This window comes from Sciurus carolinensis, chromosome 4 (assembly GCF_902686445.1).
Source record: "Sciurus carolinensis chromosome 4, mSciCar1.2, whole genome shotgun sequence".
In the NCBI taxonomy this organism is placed as follows: Eukaryota; Metazoa; Chordata; class Mammalia; order Rodentia; family Sciuridae; genus Sciurus; species Sciurus carolinensis.
In genome coordinates this window covers 151,961,244-151,980,902 of record NC_062216.1, presented here as the reverse complement: position 1 = coordinate 151,980,902, position 19,659 = coordinate 151,961,244, and positions in this window count along the sequence as shown.

Below are 19,659 nucleotides of genomic sequence, written 5' to 3'. Positions count from 1 at the left end.
TTCCCAAGTTCTTAATTTTTATCAAGCAAATAAATTAAATAAAGGGAAATCTCAAGTTCATATTCCAATTATATGTCTGGACTTAGTCAAAATATCTTAAACTTTTAATAATCACAAGTCTAAAAATTGATCTACTCAATTTAAATGGAAAGCTTAAGGGTAATGTCTCATATTCTTTACCAAAATTCTTTTATATTTCAAACATAGCAAACACACAAGATTATTCTGCAACTCAAACTTCATTCATATGCATTAAAGTTTTAATCCTGTAGGATTAATTTACTTCATCTCTCTACTTAAATTCTGAATTTTCCTGGAGTTTATTTACCCAGCAGATTTTTGAGACGTGGGTCCTAAGACTCCCATTTCCTAGGGGGTGTTACAAAGCCATTGCTGGTTTCTTTGACTCTTGGAGTTATCCTGAAAAGCCAGTTCAAGTTCATGCCCCTCAGAAGTAGTTGGCTTTTCCTGGAGTCAACATTTATTTCCTGATTTCTGTAAACCAAATTCCTCAAAACCCTCCCCTTCTGCTTTATTAATTTCTTCATGATCATTGACCCCTGAACTCTCTTCGTAGTCCTCTTAGATTCTATATACATTCATCTGGTTTCACTGTACACACCAGATTTATGCAAATATAACACCCAGGTAAGTAAACAATTGTACTTATTTTGTATATATAAATGTTCATGTAATTATATATACTTAATAAGCATATAACTAATGACCAATTTCCCTAGCTCATTCAAACCTAAACATATTCTATTCACTATAACTATTTATTTTATTTTTATTCTTTGTACCAGAGATTGAACCCAGAGGTACTTACCCACAGAGCCACATCCGCAGCCTTTTTGTGTTTTATTTTGAGACAGGGTCTCACTAAGTAGCTTAGGGCTTTGCTAAATTGCTGAGGCTGGCCGTGAACTTTCAATCCTCCTGCCTCAGCCTCCCAAGCTGCTTGGATTACAGGCGTGCACCACCACACCTGACTAACCATGTATTTTTAAGTCTAATGTCCTCATGATGCATTTCTTTGAAGCTTTTAACTGCTACATACAACCCAGCATTATGAACATTAATTTTTTTCTTTATGTCCTTCTAACACTCTGTGCTTACTGTAACAATTTCCTTTGTATTACACTGTCAATAACCCATCCAGGTTATCCACTGACTCCTTGAGCATAAGGAAATGGCTTTTGCTCTCATTTTTTATGATGGTTAAATACACATAACATAAAATTTATCATTTTAATCATTCCTAAGTATATGATTCAGTGACCTTAAGTACACTCACAAGGGAGTGTGTCTTTGTGTCTCTAGTCCTCATTTCTGGCACATTGCCTAGCTCATAAATAGCACTTGATAAATACTTGCTGGATGACCTACGTGATAAATAAATGAGTGAATGTTTGCTAATCATGCCACAGCAGTCTCCCGCCCTCCCCTGTGTGTCTGTGTATCTCTATCTGGTAGATATCTGTAACCGTAACTCTCTTCCTGTGTTAAAGGCTTCAGGTTTAGCAGACCCAGGGAATACGGATACAGTGGATCCAGCGATGGACATAAGCCCTATGCTTGACATTGCAACAGCTGTCCAACTGAGAAAACTGCAGAGGAAGGTCAAGCACATCTTCCTTCACTGGCTGAACCACTACAGATGTGCATTGGGTCAGTTCTGGAATCCATTCCATCGCTCCACATCACTAGTTCCCATCTTTCCAACTCCCAGAGAACCAACATTTAAATGCCTCTCCCCTCCAACCTGTGCACAGTGACCAGGTCGTAAACTGTAAAGCCTTACAATACCAATTCTTATCAAGGATGTAGGTGATAGGCTGTAGCAGGAAAAATAGAAGACAACCTTCACTTTATTTCTTTCTCTTTTTGGAGAAGAGAACCTATTTGCCCACGTCTATGTTTTCATAAGCAGAGGTGATTTATATGAGAGTATTCAGACAATACTTTCACCCCTTCAACCATCACGACCTCGGTCTCCCACTGAAAACTCATTCCTCACCAATGTCTTCTTCCCCTGCTGAGCTGAGAGGGGGCTGTGTCCTCAAGTTAGAATGTGCTATTGCAATATCAATATCAATTCACAGCTGGTGCTTGGCTGCAGAGCCTACACAGTTTCAGTTCTTACCTGGTAATCGAATATAGTTTATTCTCCTTATTTGTGGAAGTTAAGTTCTATCAAGTCCCTACAACACTTAGTTAATACTGAGTCATTGGTTCCCTGAGGTGGCTCACAAGGTGAACTTCCTGCGAGTCTGGTCACATTTTTGTCAATCTGTCTATGGAACCTTATTTTATGCGTGTTTCTGCCTAAAGACACCTTGTTTATTACATATCGTTGATACATTAACAGTGCATTCATGTCAATGGCATGCCTGAGTGAAGCTTATCTAACGTGTATTTTCTCCAAAGAGCCTTATTTTTTGGTACTGGGAATTGAAACCAGAGGTACTATACCATTGAGCTTTATCCCAAGTCCTTTTTATTTTGTATTTTAAGGCAAGATCTCACTAAGTTATTTAGGCCCTTGCCGAATTGTTGAGGCAGGCCTTGAACTTTCAATCCTTCTGCCTCGGCCTCCCAGGCCCCTGGGATTACAGGCATGTGCCACCTCTCCCAGCTTCACAGCCTTCTTGAGTTTCAGAAGGCTAGGCAGCACTTCAGTATTACATTTGCAAGTCATTTTAAACAGAAAATAAAAGCTAAAAACATGGCACTAACTAGGCCTTGAAAAGGACAGCTGTTTACAGAATGAGCTGAAATAGGGAGGCAAAGCGTAGCTCGGTTGGACTTCACTTGGGAATGTGCAGAAGAGGCATCTCAAAAGTTCCACTGCTCTGCTCACGTCTGTGAATGACCAAAAAATTGCCACAGCTGGGGAGATAGCTCAGTTGGTAGAGTGCTCGCTTTGTAAGCACAAGGCTCTGGGTTCGATTCCCAGCACCCCAAAAAAAAAAATCGCCACAGATGCTGACTTTGGGGTTACAAATAAATTTTAGGGAGTAGGTGAGTTCACAATAATGGAGTGAGCCTTGAGTGTGTGCTCAATCCAAAGGCAGCCTTCCCCGTTCAAGGAGTTAGTGTGCTACATTCTACGGTATATCCAGAGCTTCCCAAAGGATATGCCACACGTTTTTTACAGGGGAACTGAAAATGAAAATGGCCCTCAGGGGAGCCCAGCCTGGTGGCCTGACTGAGCCCCCGGGATAGTCATCTCCACCTGCAAGCAGCCCTGTAAGTTTATCCCATATGTCTTATTTTGAGACAGAGTTGCCCTGAGTTGCTGAGGCTGCCCTCAAACTTATGATCCTCCTGCCTAAGCCTCCTGGGTCACTGGAATGATAGGACTGTACCACTATAATTGGCAAGTCCACCTTTTTTTTTTTTTTCTTTTCCTGTACTGGGGATTGAACCCAGGGCCGCACACATGCTAGGCAAGCGCTGTACCACTGAGCTACACCCCAACCCCACATCATTTTTTTTTTAATATCGCACTGTCTATAACAAGAATCCACATGTATAGCGCTTTACTGCTTACAGCTTTCTATGTGATGAGAAAAACTTGAGACACACTGGTGTATTTGTAGCATGATTAAAGGACGGTTCTCAGAGTTAAACAGACCTGCCCAAATCTTGATTATGCCTCTCTCTAGCAGGGTATATTTGGACTTACTTGTGATGTTGTGAAAATAAGAGTACAGCTGTTCCTTGTGTCTGTGGGGGATTGGTTCCAGGACCTCTCTGGACACCAAAATGGGAGGAGGCTCAAGTCCCTTATATAACATGATGTGGTATTTGTATATAACCTACACACATCCTCCCATATATTTTAAGTCATCTCTACACTTGTAATGTCTAATACAATGTAAATGCTATGTAAATAGTTGTCCTCCTGTATCGTTAAGGGAATAATGACAAGAAAAAAGTCTGTGCATATTTAGTACAGATGCAATTTAAAAAGATATTTTTTGATCCTCATTTTGGCCCAACCAGTTGCAGTTGGTCTGAGACAGAACCTGTGGATCTAGAGGACCAACTGTATCCACATACCCATAGGTGAGTAGGACCATGTGTTTAAAGTGCTTGGCTCGTTACCTGGCACATGGTAAGCACAAACTCTTGTGGATTAAATTTGTTGATAGCCTAAAATTTTTCCTTGTATATTATTACACAAATGCCATTTATCCTCTTAGCAGACGTAAAGGTACATGCAAAATAAAAGAACCATCATATAACCAATTAGAATACATTAAAAAAAAAAAAAAATGGAATCATCAGAAAGGGTCTTTCCAAATGGGCGAAGGAGCATCCGGGCTATTGCAGTCAAATTAACCCCTACAGTTCAGTCAGCAGGTGCCTGGTCTACTAAGTCGAATATATTCTTTTACATTTCAGGAATGGAATCACTGCTCACTTGTAAAATAGCCAAGTTTCCACAAGAAGTGGTCAGAAAACAAAAGGTCTTATTAGTGAACGTTCCTCTGAGACAAGATGCAAAGGATAAAAATGAGGATAAGGAGTATCTTCGATACCGAAATACCTTCCTGATGCTGAAGGGTCTCTTTAATCCTTCACCTCTTCGTCGCATCCAGAGGACCCTAGCCAGCAATCAGTCCTTCGGGTAACTAACCTCATTTGTCTCAGTAAGTCGTAGTCCAGCTTATGTTTGAGAGAATGCTGGGTAGACATCTGGTTCGGTCCACCTGGAGATGCTCAGTCAGGCCTGCTGTTAAACTGCTTAACAAGAGTTCTCTGTAAGCCGGTCACTTTCATGCCCATTAATGACAAACCTCTTTAAAAGCTGAGTCGCATAGCCTGGATTCAAGCTCTCTCCAATCTGCTCCTGACAGGTTTCCCATTTAGCAGTGGAATTCAGATCAATCAGGAATCCAGGTTGAGTTCACCTTCACCTCTTTAGCGAACATGTTAAAAACTAGCTCTACGCTGGAAACGCCTCCCTGCGTGCTGGGTGATAGTGCACGAGTGCCACAGTGACTGCTCCCAGTTCTCCCCAGGGAAATAAGTGTGTCCCTGTTTTCTTCATCAGCATAAAAGCCTAGTTCTTTATGTGTTTGTATCTCTAGGACTGGCTCCCAAACAGGGAGGCTTGATACCCAAGGTGGAGATAGGAAGCATTTCCATCTAGGTCTAGGTAACTTGGGGGCGGGGAGGCGTCTGGGAAGAGCAGCTTGGTCTCACGCTGGGTAGCAGCCCCCGGAGTCAGAGAGAAAGCTTGGGTTCTCCCACTTCACATACTGCAAAACAGCTGTGCATACATCTGGCCCCAATCCCTAGAGCTCCCCAACCTAACACTGCTTCAGTAACATTTAGTACGAACAGTAAATTAACAGAAAAGTTCTAAATGCAGTGAAGGAAATGTTTCATGTATTTTGAAGTTTTGTCGTCCTACCTCATGAGTACCGCAAAGTGAAACAGTGCTACCAGATGCATGGCCATGGAACGAATTCAGGTACCACGGAACAGCTGTCTGTCACTATAGGTGTGTAGGCTAAGCGATAGAAGGACTAGGCCCCTGGCCTCTAAGGGCTTTAAGTCTGCAGGAAGAGATAAGATAGTGCGCACCATTAACAGTGGAGGGCAAGGAAGAAAGTGCTAGCAGAGTAGTGTACACAGAATGATAGAGAGGTGTTGGGAGGAAGAATAGAAAAGGTGTGGTGTGGTGTGTGTGTGTGTGTGTGTGTGTGTGTGTGTGTGTCCTGGGTATTGTACCTACCCAGGGCCTTGTGCATGCCAAGTCTGGACTTTACCACTGAAATACATGCCCAGTTGATAGGGACGGATTTGGTGGGGGCGAGCATTTGAATATTCTCAAGTGACAGGGAGAATTTGAATATGCAAGTAGGGAGGAATGAGTATTCCAAATGCAAGTACTTGGAGGATTTTATTTAGTGTTCACGACACATGTGAGGGTTAACTATAATTAATCCCTTGCTGTCCTTCCCATCTCCACTTTAGTGCTAAGGAAACTAAGACTCAGAGAGATTAAGTAATTGATGCAAAGGCTCAGTTAATGAGCACCGGATCAGGGATTTGAGCAAAGGCATCCAGGTGAGATGGTGCAGGCAAGTCAACTTGGCATTGTTGGAGCTCAGGGTATGGAAGACAGAGATGATAGGTTGTGTTTCAGAAAGACTCTATGTACCAGAACCAGCACCAAAGGTCGAAGGTGCCCAGAGACCAAAGAAAGAGACAAGACAAATCCAGGCATGCAGAGTATATTTCATTAGGAACTGAGAGACAGAAGTGTGTCTTGGGCAGCAGTAAATCCAGAGGATACCTGCACCGCATGGCAGGAAGAAGGGATTTAGATGCTAAGCTAGACAAAGATGGGCCACAGACAACAGAATGCACCTGGACTTTCTCAACAACTGTTAACATGTCGAACATGAATTAAAAAACAGTCCAGATGTCAGTGGCCAGCTGGAGCACTTGGCTGTCTTAATGACTGTTTATCCTATAGGGTTTGGAATGTGTGCCAGGGTCACCTGACAAGCAAAATGATTGTTGTGACCAAGATGGCTATGGTCACGTCAAGCTGGATCTCTATTGCAGGGTTGGGCCAGATCATGGAGAGCCTTGACTCCAGGCCAGAACCATGTGCAAAAACAAAATTAACCAAATCCTTTTTTTTTTTTTTTTTTTTTCTTTTTTTTGGGGGGGAGCTGGGGATCGAACCCAGGGCCTTGTGCTTACAAGGCAAGCACTCTACCAACTTAGCTATCTCCCCAGCCCCCCAAATCCTTTCAGATTTGCAATAATGAAGCAATCAGGCACTGTGTGAGGCAGCTCTAAAATGTTTACTTAGCCTATCAAAACTACTCTAGAAGTGAAAGCCCAAGCACTTCACATTTAAATGTAAACTTATTTTTATGGCTCAGTAACATAGGTAGACATCTGAAGAGATTAATACACATTCAATAAGGGCTTTGTTGATTTCTATCAAAACTTCACAGAAACCTTTTAATCCGAGATTCTCAATCTTGAAATAAACTTGAAATATCAATTGGAAACAAGCACCATGCATGAAAAAAGCCTTTAACTGCAAGCACTGCTCTGTACGCTTTCCACACTATAGTTCAATTTCCAGTCCAATCCTGTGTGTGACATATAATGACATTTAGTAGGACAGTGGTATAAGGTCCTAATGACACACTCACAGATCAGACTAGCTAGGAAAACTTCAGCAACCTGTACCTCTCTGAACTTTTGTCTATCTATAAATGGGCATTAATAATAATAATATCTACTTCACAAGGTTGTATAAGAGTTAATTGAGATAAACATGTCAAGTTCCTAGCAGTCTTCCACCCTGTAACTCCTCAATGCAAAGTAGCTATTTGGGGATTCATCCCACTAATGAAGGATATATGCTGTTTTGTCGTGTGCTTGGCTCGTTATACTGTGAGTATGTCATGAGATTCAATCATTTCCCCAACTTTTTTTAAAAAAATTTGTTTGTTGAGACTGGAACCCCGGGGCCTTGGGCATGCTAGATGAGCACTTCACTGCTCAGCTACATCCACAGACCTTTTGATTATTATTTTGAGACAGGGTCTAAGTTTCCTAGACTGACCTTGAACTTGTGATCCTCCTACCTCAGTCTCCCAAGTGTCTGGAATTGCAGGCACATCCCACCACACCTGGCAGTTTATTGCTATTTAAACTATCCCATCAACTATCAGTTCTTAGAGAACTGAGCTAATTTCTTTTTACCCCGTCATCTATGGACCCTCCTCATGGTAACTTTGTCCTTCCATCCTCTTCTCGGAACCTTCTACAATGATCCACATTTGAAGTTAAAATTGACAATGCAGTCCTCAAAATGCAAGTTTATTGAATAAAACTGAGAAATGCAGTGAACAAAGAAAATTCATCTTTCTTTTTTTCTTTCTTTCTTTCTTTCTTTCTTTCTTTCTTTCTTTCTTTCTTTCTTTTAAAACAAAGATCAGCAACTCTTTTCACTTGCAGAGATCAATGCACAGGGAAATGCTGGTAGTATAATAGTATTTAGATGAAGTGGTGAAAGCTATGAACTTAGTCATGTTTCAGACAGTTTTCCCTTCTACAGTAGGCCATATGAGTGACAATTTACAAGCAAACTACTATCAACATGTCCCTTTCCCTAACTTTTTATGCTTTTGTTTCTCTTTCTTGCCTAAAGGATGCATTTGGAATCATTGCGTTTTGTGGTGGACATTGGTGAACATTTAGTTGAATACCAGGGGTTCTTTTCATCCTCATTCTTCCCAAGAGAACTCTGACTTTATTTAGCATCCATCCATTTCTCCTCAGCAGTTTTTGACCCCACCCCACTCTAGAGATGGACCCTGATTGGTATAAAGCAGTTAAAATTTTTCACTTATCTGGTGACAGTTGGGGACCTGGGCATGCGACGCCAGACCTAATGGACTCCAGGCTTTTTGTTGGGGATGCTGGGAACATTCCAAGCCTTGGAATTGCTCTTCCTTCATGGTTGTCCTGGGCAGACGTGAGACCTGGGATTGTTTGGCCATCTGTATCTGGCTATGGATGCAGCTGACTCACAAAGAAGGGGAGTTTGATGTGGAGCCACTGGACGGTGCCACCCCGAAGCCCTGCCTCTAGCTTCCAGCTGGAGCCAGTCGGTATCCTGGCTGAATCAATTTGAGTTGCTTTTTCTGTAATTTGCAGCCAAAGAAAGGGATCTCAATTGACATGATATGTAATATAACAGGCCTCCCAGGGTTTTACCTTTAGTTTCCTTCTTTAGGCAGTGTAGTAGATATTAGCAGAGAGTGGAAATAAACCTGAGTGTTGTCTAGTCCCCCACGTCTTAAAAAAAGCATTTAATTCTTTTGTGACTGAAGTTATCCATTCCATCATATTTTTTGCCTTGAGGATTCTAAACATACCTTTAAAAATGTATGTTTTAGATTTACTTTATTATTTTTATTTTGCCCAGATCAAATATAGCTTTTATTTATTTATTTATTTTGCAGTGCTGGGGATTGAACCCAGGGCCTAGTGCTTGCAAGGAAAACACTCTACCAACTGAGCTATATCCCCAGCCCATAGATCAAATATAGCTTTTGACTATTGATTTTGTGGACTTTCTTAGAATTAGCTGTCTTTATATGTTTTGCCATTTTGGATTCTTGAGTGAAAAGTTTCTTTTTCTGTGTGTGTGTGTGTGTGTGTGTGTGTGTGTGTGTGTGTGTACCTGCTTGTTTCTCCCCATCTAGTAGCTTCTCAGTGGCCACACAGTCAGGATGAACTCTAGTAACAGTGGCTTAGGTGTCTTGCCCTGTGCATATCAGGAAACTGCAAACTCAGTCTCTAGGCCAGTGAGCAGCTTGCCTTAGTCCCGGTTGGGAGGCTGTGTCTGTGTTCTCCCACCTGCCCAGGCATGAAGCCTCCTGTGAGCAGGAGTAGGAAGCAGCTCTGCCTCATGCAGATTGGTGGAAGGTCCTGGGCCACGTTTTCAAGGAGTGAGCCAAGCAACATTCCCCAACCCCAACCCCTTCCTTGAGAGTTTTCACTTTATTTTATTCTATTTCCCCACAAGAGCCAAATTCTTGTCCAATTTTGCTGTTTCTAGACTTGAAGCCAAGCAGGTGGTTTTAGTCCCAGTAACATATTGGGTTTCGGGTGTTTGTTTTGTTTTTTGTAGTGCTGGGCTGGAATACCCAGGGTCTTGTGCATGCTGGACAAGTGCTGTACCACTGAACTACATCCCCAACCAACATACTGGGTTTCTATCCACAGGACTGTTCCCTTGGTTTGGAGCGCAGCTTTGTCCTTTAAATTGCTTCATTTCTGTTTTACCTATCATTGTAATGAAGTTAGAGGGGTTGTTCTGGGAAAGAACTTACAACGCCTTCTTGATCAGAAATTTCCTCGGAGGACTGTTGCCTGCAACCTGAATTTCATTGATTTCACAGCAACAGGCTGTCGCTGGTGTCATGCAGGGATGCTCAGATGCCTCTCCAGGGGCACTGAAGTTGTGATGATCCCTGGGGAGGCAAAGGTGGGACGGAAGAGGAAGTGGTCACTGCAAAACAAGAGAATGTCACTGGGGCTAGGACTCCCAGCAGTCTGCTCTTTCAGGGTGGAGATCAGAGCCTTACTTCAAAGCACACCCTTTTTCTTTGATGCAACTCCTGCCTCTTCTCAGAGCTCTCTGTGCTGCCCAGCCCCTGGCAAAGGTGGTCAGGTTGCTGCTCTTTCTGGATCACAGCGTATACCAAGGCAGACAGGCTAAAAAGTTATTTTCTTTTGAACACTGTACTCTTCAGGGTATAAGATAGTTAACTCTGGAAATAACATTAATACATTGAAGAAGAAAAACAAAGCCAGAAGACTCGCCTACCAGATTTTAAGAACTTTATGAAGCCATAGTAACTAGAATAGTGTAGCATTGGCACAAGACTACTTAAATAGACCAATGGAACAGAGCCCTACTCAGACCTGTTCACACAGGGGAATTTGATACACAACAGAGATAGCATCACAAATCAGTAAGGAAAGAACGGATTAGTTGATCAATGGTACTGGGACGACTGATTATCAGAATGACATGCACACAAAATTTGAATTGACTGAAATCAGGCAGGAGTCCTTGGGGCTTTTAATTTTACCTAAAATTATAACATGAAAAAAATATATACACATATATAATGAATTATAACATTATGATTTGATAAAACAGTGATATATGTAAGGGTATTTGTTTTATTATTCATATTTTTATAAATATGTGAACTATTCCATGACATGCATACAATGATGCACATATATAAACTTTTTCTGTAACTGATATGGAACTGATCATATTCTGAACATTTCAGAAAAATAATATCCTACTGAAATTATTTGCCTCTTTTTCCACGAAAGCAGATTTGTTTCCAAGTTATATCTAAATTCACAAATTAACATTATACTGAGAAAGAACAAAAAAGACATTAAAAATGGGCCTGGTCGGGCATTAAGGCAAGTGCCAAAATAACGTATTCTATTTGCGTACATGGACGTTCTCTTTCTCTCTTTCTCTTTTTAGATATTGAGGGTTGAACTCAGAACTTTATGCATATTAGACAAGTGCTCTTCCACTAAGCTACATACCCAGTTCCATGCATGGGCTTTCTTATGATATTCTTCTTTTCATAGAAATGTGTTCCTATCAAGACATTTTAGAAAGCGTGACTTTAACAAACTTAAGTTTCTCAGTGTATTAGTCAGCTTGAGCTGCTATAACAAAATACCACAGATGGGAAGGCTTAAGCAATAGAAATTTATTTTCTCACAATTCTGGAGGCTACAAGTCCATGATCAAAGTCTGGGGTGATGGAAGGGGTTTGGTTCCTGGGAAGGTTCTCTTCTTGGCTTGCACACAGTCACCTTCTTGCTATGTCCTTGCATGGCAGAACCAGTAAAAGTGAGCCCTCTGACGTTCCCTTGTAAGAACACTAATCCCATCAGATCAGCCACCCTCCATCACCTTATTTAACCTTATTTACCTCCATAAAGACGCTGTCTCCAAATACAGGTACATTGAGGGTTGGTGTTTCAACATACAAGTTTTAAAAGAGAATCACAAACATTGAGTCCACACTACATGGAGTCAGAATAAAGAAATTGAAGCTAATAGTGACTATTTTAATAATAAAATGAACTCTTCTCAGACAGGCACACACCTGTAATCCTAGCTACTCAGTAAACTGAGGCAGGAGGATCACAAGTTCAAGGACAACCCAGGCAACTTAGTGAGAACCTGTCTCAAAATAAAAAATAAAAAAGACTGGGAATATAACTCAGTGGTAGAGTGCCCCTGTGTCCAATCCCCAGTACTGCAAAAGAAAAAGTACTCTTCTTGGCTACCAAGAATGTCAGTTCTAAATAACTTAATTCAAAATGTATTTCTAAACAAGTTTTAACAGCTTATAAAAATCCCTTAAGCTAGCCAGGTGTGTGATGCATGCCTATAATCCCAGCAGCTTGTGAGGCTGAGGCAGGAGGATCTCAAGTTCAAAGCCAACCTCAGCAAAAGCAAAGTACTAAGCAACTCAGTGAGATCCTGCCTCTAATAAAATACAAAAATTAGGGCTGGGGATGTGGCTCTGTGGCCGAGTGCCTCTAAGTTCAATCTCTGGTACCCCCACCAATAAATAAATAAATAAATAAAAATTCTTTCACTAATCAAAATTCAGAAAATTGTTTCTATAACCTTTGTCTCTTCCCTGGAAGTTTTGTGGAAACGTGAACTTACCTGTACATAACAGAAGTTAATATTGAGGAACAGCCTGGTGTAGTAGCACATGCTCGTAATCCCAAAGGCCCCAGAGGCTAAGACAGGATTGCAAGTTTAAAGCCATCCTCAGGAACTTAGCGAGGCCCTAAGCAACTTGGTGAGACCCTGTCTCTAAATAACAATAGAAAAAGGGCTGGGGATATGACTCAGTAGTTAAGCATCCCTGAATTTAATCCCTGGTATCCTCCACCCCCTGCAAAAGAAATACTAAGGCACAATCAGAAGATGGATAGTCATATTGAGAGTGACAGATGATGGACCCAAATATAGCTTTCTGATTTCCATTCTAAATATAGAGTTATGGTTTATCCAGTCTGTAATAGATGTAATAAACCCACTCAGGTGTATGCAACAGGTATTTTGTCTTCAGGAGTCACTTGGATGGCAATATTTTAATAGGAAAAAAAAAATCGCAGGTTCAGATTCCAGCTTTACCATTTACTACTTGGGTGTTTGGGATCAAATTATTGAATTTTCCCAAACAGACCAGACTTGCAAGCATTCTTCTTGCATATTAACACTCTAATATCGTTCCTTTTTTTTTTTTGTGTGTGTGTGTGTGTGTGTGTGTGTGTGTGTTGCTGGAGATTGAACCCAGGGCCTTATGCATGCAAGGCAAACACTCTACCCACTGAGCTATATCCCCAACCCCTCTGATATTCTTACTGACCAATTATTTGCAATCATTTGCCTGCAGAGATGAGAAGACTTACATTTAAGTCTTAGAATATTGACAAGTATTTTCACATGTTGGCAAATAAGATTCTGTCCGGAATTAAATTGTGATGCTTTACCAAAGCAGCCACTCATAATTTGGGGATGTTCTTTCTGTCCTTTCAGTTCTTTAACACGATTCCTAACCATTACATTTCTAGGCTCCCTCTTCTCATTGAAAGCAAGGATGCATGTTTTACTTCCCAGCTGGTTTGTCCCGTGGTCCTAAGGAGAACACTGTGTGGGAAGGAAAGGGACACATGCCGGTGTAGCTCTCACAGCATCCCTGAAGTGACAGACCTGGAGTACGATCACCTTATAAGCAACCAGCTGTCCTCTGTGGATCAGATCGTCATAGTCTATGTGTTCTCAGCTAAGGAAAAAGACAGGATTATAAAAGAAGTGGCCAAAGTATACAGGAAACTGAACAGATCTAGAAGCATGCCTTGCATTCAGGTAAGTACCATGTGTATAAAGATGAACTCTGTGTGTGAGACAAAAATACTTGTATTTTTCATCTTTTAGATTTCCTCAGCCACATAGAGGGTCTTCTGCCCTACTTTTTTTACTGAGGTATCACATTTATATAAGGAAGGTTACAAATCTTAATGGTACTACTATGGTTTGGACATGGTCTGTCTCCCAAATGTTCCTGAGCTAGAAGCCTGGTCCTCAATGTCATGGTATTTCGGTGGTAGAAACTCTAAGGGGTGGGGCCTGGTGGGAAATGATTACGTCATGGGTGTATCAACTCTGGAAGAGATTAATGCTTTTCTCTCAGGAGTGGGTTGGGTCTCAAATACTTGGATTGGTTCTCATGGAAATTGGTTACTGTAAAGTGAAGCCACTCTGTGCACTTGGTCCCTTCTGCTTGTGGTCATTTCCCCTTATCCTACCATGTGATGCAGCCAGGAGCTTCTTACCAGAAGCTGGTACCATGCTATTTGAACTTTTGAGCCACCAGAATCATGAGTCAAATAAAGCCTCATTTTTTTAATACACCACCCAGTGTCAGGTATTTTGTTAGAGCAACACAAAATGGACTAAGACAGATACAAAGTGTAATGAAACTTTTATGTATTTATGCACCACCCAGATCAAGATAAAGAGTGTTTCCTGACCCAAAAAAGTTCTCTCATCTCTTCTCAGTCAATAATCTACCCAGTTACCCATCGCCAAATAACTACTATTCTAATTTCTATCATCATAAATTAGTTCTCTCTGTTCTAGATCTTCATGGAATCGCACAGTGTGAACTTTATGAAACACACAGTACATTTTTATGCTTTCTCTTCCAGAGACTAGGAATAGTAAACAGCAGTCATGTGCTAGTATTCTCCCATTCTACATCCATGGCAGACATTACTAATCAAACTCAGACTGGGTCCTGAACTCTTTTCTGATTGTGCTCCAAGCAGCTACTGCTACCTCAGCAGCTACACATGAATCCTCACTAATTCTTACTGATTTTATCACTGTGAATTTTAAAAATCTGTCCCTTCTCTTCAATTACACTGCTTCTGCTTACTTTATTGCCTCCTACATGGTTTTCACCAAATCCTCTCTAACTGGTTTTCCTGCTTCTGGTCTTAGCCCTTACCCATTACAAGGTGTTCTTTTTAACATTTGAATATGACTGTGCTGTTCTTCCATTTAACATCCTCTGAGATAATGGGGGGTGGGAAGGGTTAGTGTTGGGGTTGGAGTTGGGTTTAGGGAGCGGGGCAGGAATGGAGGAAGGAAGGACTGTATAGATGGAGGGGAAGGGTGGGAGGGGAGGGGGGGAAGGGAAAAAATGGCAGAATGAATCAAACAACATTACCCTATGTAAATTTATGATTACACAAATGGTATGCCTTTACGCCATGTACAGGCAGAGAAACAACATGTATCCCATTTGTTTACAATAAAAAAAAAAAAAAAAAAACATCCTCTGAGGACTTCCCTTTGGGTCAAGTCTAAGGTCCTTGGGGCCCACTTTCACTGTGGCCTCCCCACCCACCTGTTCGGTTCTCCATCTCAATCCTAGTGATAGCTCCAGGGTTGCATTAGAGAGCCCAGATCTTGCTCTTCATCAGGTTGAAGCATGTGGAAGCCAAAGGCCTGGGCTGTGTCAAAGCTCTGAACTGCTTCTAATGAATTGCTTTTTAGGGTGTTGCCCAACATATGTCCTGAGCAGCTTTTGCTACAGGCCTGGGTTTCTCTCTTCATTCCATATACCTAGAAACCTCGAAGAGTGCATGGTGGTGAAATGGTTAAGCTTTCCTTGGAAGCTAGACAGCATGGGAATTCACCAAGTACCCTGGTGGAAGCGTTAGGGGAATAGACAGGGCTGAGGTTGTGGCTCAGTGGCAGAGCACTTGCCTGGCATGTGTGAGGCACTGGGTTTGATTCTTAGCACCACACATAAAGAAATGTATAAAATAAAGGTCCATCAATAACTAAAAAAAATGTTTTTTAAAAAGGGTATCGACAAAGCTGCTAAGAGGGTAGTCTGAGCCATGGAGGGTGTGTGTTGGTTTCTGGGAAGCACCTTGAAACTGATACCTCTGCTCATAACTAGAAGTCTCTCCATGGCAGGATTGTGTCCCATTCACCATTGTAGCCCCCCATGCCTATCCCTGGGCCCAGCACATGTAAACATTTAAGACATGTTTTTTTAATGAATAAATGAACCAATGAATGAGTGAATGATCCTTCAGTACAATGACCATGGTCTTAGTCATTTATGAATGTCCCCTTCCTTGCCTGGCTCCTAATAGACAGTAAATGTTGACTGAACTGATCAGAAATATCAAGGTAAGAACAAGATCAAGAAAGCAAATATTTATTGAGAGTTTACTGTGTTAAGACCACTTATCATTTAATCCTCAGAAGAAGTCTAAATGGCTGGTACTCCATGTGAGTCTAGGGAGCACATATCAGTAGCTGAGATGAGGACAGTTAAGTTACTCAGCTGAGGTTCAGACCAGGCACTCCAGGACCCGTGCTTTTAAGCATCATGCCATGCCATGTAGTACAAAGGAGTAGAAAAATCAGCAGCTAAGGAGGCCAAGAGGAGAACCAAATGAGGTGAATGGATTAAGAAGAAAAGTTCATATCCTGCAACTCAGGAATGTAAGCTTGGCCATGGGGGCAGGAGGCAAGGAAGCAACTTCATACTGTGCTCAGCAGAAATAGATTCCACTGCAGCTGACGAAGGGAGCCCTGCCTGACTGGACCCTTTCAACAGCAAAGAAATAAACCCCCAAGATTACACCAAGTAATCTCTGCTTGGAGATGATCATTCCAAGAAGCGTTTTTGATAGTATCTTTCTATATATTCACTAATTCAGATAGCATTTACCAGACTCCCAGGACATGGGGGGAGTGTGATAGAAAATTGAAAATCTAATTTGACTCTTAATCTTGTCCTCAAAGAAAAAACAATCCAGAGAACAGATAATCTGGACATAGCAAAATAAGTGATGGGTCAGAAGTATGAATGGAGCGTTGAGGCAGGAAGCATCTGGTGGGACCGGTAAGAGTCAGTGGAGAACATTTCCTGCAGGCCACCATTTTGGATGGCATGTCAGAGCACTACATGTTGGAAGGCAGAGGACACGCAATGATAGAGTGGACCTGGGAGTTGGAGATAAATCAGTATTGAGGCAGTGCATTCGAGGGAGCTAGCAGCTAGAGAGTTCATGAAAGCCTGATTGTGAGATTTGATAAAGAATTTGAACTCTTCTTGAAAAGTAGGATGATTCATGGAAGGACATTAAGCAGAGAACAGACATGAAAAGATTGTATTTTAGAAGGACGTTGACAGAACAATGTAGAAAAGTCATGGCAACAGAGAGAACTGCTATTGTGTTTAACCAGTGAGAAATGTTCAGGCAGTAAGTGGGAATGGAAAAAGATGCTGGGTATGAATGGAAGATGGAAGTGAGAATCTGTAAGATTGGATATGTTGAGTGAGGGAAGGGTTTAAGGGGTCTCTCGGCTTCTCATCTGGACAATTAGAAGAACAGTAGCACAACTTTTTGAGAGGGAACTCAGAGGGAAGAGGATAAGCATTGTCTCAGTCTGTATTACTGAAACTGGAGTTTGAGATAGAACAGGATTCTCTGCCTCTGCAGCCAGCTGGGGCCTGTGCAAGCTGCAGGCCTCTGCAGTCAAGAAAGCCTGTGGTCCCGTTAGCTAATCAAGCCTGAGTGTTGCAGCCTGATTCTTCTCCACCACCAGCGGGTGACATGTTCCAGTGTCAGAGCTCTAAGTGGGGACTGTGCCCCCCAGTGCTGCAAAAAACCCCAGCAGCTCATTGCCAACTTCTTCCCAGTTTCTTATCTCACAAATCTGAATAATGAAATTTTGAGGAAAATGGAAGGCAAGAGTGAAAGGAGTAGGATTTATTGAAGTGTGAGGAATAGAAACAGAGCTCTTGCAGGAACAAGAAGGAACCCCAATAAGTGTTCTGCTTGAATGTGCTAGTCTAGGAGTTTGTATATACTTCAGTCAATGCTATTGGCCCAAATTTATGCTAATCAGGGTTTGGAAAAGTGTCAACACTATTGATTAGCCCTGCAATTCCATTCAGGTCTGCCCCACTTCCATCTTATTGGACTGGTTGGGAAGCACGAGGTTGGATTGTGGATATTCTGGGGTTCATGGGCCATGGCACTGTGTGGAGTGGGGTATCTGCACCTGGCCACATGGGGCTGCCACAGGGTGACAGGTAGGGGCACCCTGCCTTGCCTCAGCCCTGGCTTGCCATGCCTCAGGCCCAAGCTGGCATGTTGGTCTCCATGGGCTGCCTTAGCTTCAGCCCACCCAGGCCACTGCACCCCAGCTCTGGGACAAGGGCTTGGCTTCATTACTGCATCACAAACCAACCCAAAATTTAGAAGCTTAAAACCACAAGCACACATTTGCTCATGAACTGCTCAGGACTTAGCAGGGATTGTTTAACACTGCTTCACAGAGCATTGGCTGGGGCAGTTTGAGTACCATTCATTCAAGAACAGCCCATTCAAGTGGCTGGCAGGTGGTGCAGCCCCCATTTGGGAACTCAGTTGTGGCTGCTAGCCAGGGGTCTGTGTTTTTATGAGGGCTTCTCCACATAGCTACCTGGTGTCCTCACAACATAGTATCTGTTCAGAGAAGGAATGTTCCAAGATGTGAAATGGAATCTGTACTTCTTTGAATGTCTGACTTCAAAAGTAATGCAGTTGGTCAAAACCTACCACAGGCCAGACCAGATTCAAAGGTGGTATAAATAGACCCCCAAGTTGATGGGTGGAGTGGCAAGTAATTTATCACCATGTTTAATCCACCATAAGAATTTCTGAAGAAAAAGATGAAGAGCTCAGGTTAGACACGTGAAGTTGGACATAAAAAATGGAGAGGTCAAAATATACCTCAGTACTACATATAAATAAATGAATGAAATAAAGGTCCATTGACTACTAAATAAAAATTTTAAAAAATATACCGGCGATCCAAGATGGCGGCCTAGAGGGAGACTACACCCCCGGTCGCTCCAGAACCCAGGAGTTAAGAAGGAGAGGCATTGAGAGACTCGGACTGAAGTGGAGCCACGGGTGAGTCTGCCCACTGGGTAAAGCTCGGCCCGGGTGGCAGGCCCAGATAGAGGTGGCTTATCGGAGCTGAGCAGGGCAGCTAGAGTCATCCACAGGCAGTCCTGCGCACTCCGGCGGTGGGCCCCGCCCACACAGCCAGCTTCTCCAGGTTCTCGGAACGGAACTGGCCCGCTAGTGAGAGCCTGTCTGAACAGAGCAGGCGCCGAGTCCCGGAGCCCCTGCAGTGCAGTGTACTCCTGCAAAGAACCAGCGGAGAGCCTCGATCTGCAGTCAGCCTCAGGGATAAGGGCAGGGCAGCCGGAGACCTCTTCAGGCGGCTCTGCCCACTCCGGCTGCGGGCTCTCTTCACGGGGCGATCCAAGATGGCGGCCTAGAGGGAGACTGCACCTCCGGTCGCTCCACAACCCAGGAGTTAAGAAGGGGAGGCATTGAGAGACTCGGACTGAAGTGGAGCCACGGGTGAGTCTGCCCACTGGGTAAAGCTCGGCCCGGGTGGCAGGCCCAGATAGAGGTGGCTTATCGGAGCCGGGCAGGGCAGCTAGAGTCATCCACAGGCAGTCCTGCGCACTCCAGCGGTGGGCCCCGCCCACACAGCCAGCTTCTCCAGGTTCTCGGAACGGAACTGGCCCGCTAGTGAGAGCCTGTCTGAACAGAGCACGCTCCGAGTCCCGGAGCCCCTGCAGTGCAGTGTACTCCTGCAAAGAACCAGCGGAGAGCCTCGATCTGCAGTCAGCCTCAGGGATAAGGGCAGGGCAGCCGGAGACCTCTTCAGGCGGCTCTGCCCACTCCGGCTTGAGTCTTCCCAAGGTAGTCTTCCACACTCCGGCAGTGGGCTCTTCCCACACGGCCAGCTGCACGGTGCAGGCCCACAGTGAGAGCATTTCCGCACAGAGCCAGTTCCAAAACGTGGAACCAGTAGGGGGCTAGGGGCAGTATTCTTCGAATGAGCTGCTTTATCAGATTCCTCCAAGACATCAGGCTACTGAAGGCTGGGAGGTGATACACTGGAAATCTACTGGGACACTATAAGCCAATAGT